General features: G+C 52.7%; 1 pseudogene; it reads right to left on the bottom strand.

Moving 5' to 3' along the window:
- Positions 1-324: 324 nt before the first annotated feature.
- Positions 325-1,542, bottom strand: part of LOC102258707 — a 1,983-nt pseudogene continuing 765 nt past the window's right edge.

Here is a 1,542-nt window from a genome sequence, read left to right as displayed (position 1 = left end):
TGAACAATAAAGATTTAATTTAAAAAAAAAAGAAAGGGACCAAAGGTCTCAAATTTCCATATATATATTTAAAAAAAAAAGATTCTGATGAAAGTTAAGGATTGTTCCCAACAATATGTACATGGGCACAGTCAATTTTGCAGTTTTAAGGAAGTTCAAGGTCATGAACTCAGAAGGCCCAGCCTGGACCCCAAATTTGATGTGTCAGCTTCCAACATCTTTACTTTTTGACTTGTGAATCAGGAGCTTCACACAGACAGTTTGTTCTAATAATCTAATGCTAAAAAGCAGAAAAGTAGAAATGAGGGGCCTGGTACAAGGGAGTTATTTGCAGCTTCAACAACTGTATTCGGTCAACCTTTTTCAACCAAAGCACTTCGCTGCAGCAGCTCTGTCTTCTTTTTCATTCCTGAATTCCTTTAGGGCCGAGACCAACCTGCTCACCTCTCTCACCCTCTGGTAGGGAATTGGAGGATAGTATCCTTCCAGAATTTTTTTCTGTGCGTTTGCAGATATGAATATATAGCCCCCATTTATTTTATGGAAACAGGACCCCAGCTATGCTTCATTCTTTCTACCCTTGAGATAAGCCTGGTCATGAAATATCAATCTGGATGAAGTCTCCACCCTGTAGAGGAGGAAACGGGCCCAGAATCAAGGTCTGCCTTGAATTGACCACTTTAGGCGACCCCCACCCCCAATTAGGAAAGTTGGCTAATACCTTTATTGCTTTGGGGGGAGGAGGGTGCTCAGGAGCTCTTGGTGGGGCGGGCCCGCCTCCTCTTCACCGTCTGGGGCTTCTGACTGCTCAGGCTGGCGCTGGCCCTGCGGATGGCGGCCATGCGCCGTTCCGGGAGGTACTTGTTCTTGCGGATCAAATGCTGGATACTGCCCGGGCGTTCTTACAAGTAGCCGGCTTTCGTTGGCCGGATCTCCGCTTCTTGACGACCAACACACCTTTGCCGTTGGCTGCCGGCTCCACGCCCACCCTCTTGCAGTAAATCAGCCCGTTGTAGCGAACGGAGTTGCGGGCCTACAGATTATTGGGTTCGATGCTGTACGTCTGCTTGTTCCTCTTGATCAGGAAGCTGGAGCAGTCCCTCACACCATCCATTGCAGGTGGGCAGACACAGCGGCAGCATCTCTCACTGCGGCAGCTGGAGACCAGAAAAGGTGGGCTTTTTTTGACCCTTGACCTCGTCTGGAGAAAAGTCCCGGGGTGAGGGGGGCTGGGAGGCACCCTGCTGAGTCCCCGAGCCGCGTCCTGGCCCGCGAAGATTACACCCGCCTCACGGATGTTTCGGGGAGCCGGTTAGCACCCCCAACCTCCAACCACAGGTCCAAACCCCTACGAGGTCGTCGCTGCAGCCTCACTTCCCCACGTCCACTTTCCGCCCCGCCCCAAGGGGTGCCTCTGCGGACCAATGATCAAGCAGTATCCACCGTTGGGGCGGAGCCGAGCGCGAACCTATCCCTGCTCGGCCGCCCGCCCGGGTCCAAACGGCCCAATAGACGGCTGGGGCGGGGCGGGGCGGGGAGTGC

The sequence above is a fragment of the Myotis brandtii genome, unplaced genomic scaffold, assembly GCF_000412655.1.
Source record: "Myotis brandtii unplaced genomic scaffold, ASM41265v1 scaffold236, whole genome shotgun sequence".
Taxonomy (NCBI): Eukaryota; Metazoa; Chordata; class Mammalia; order Chiroptera; family Vespertilionidae; genus Myotis; species Myotis brandtii.
Note: the sequence above shows the minus strand (reverse complement) of the source record. Positions and strands in the feature narration are given on the sequence as shown.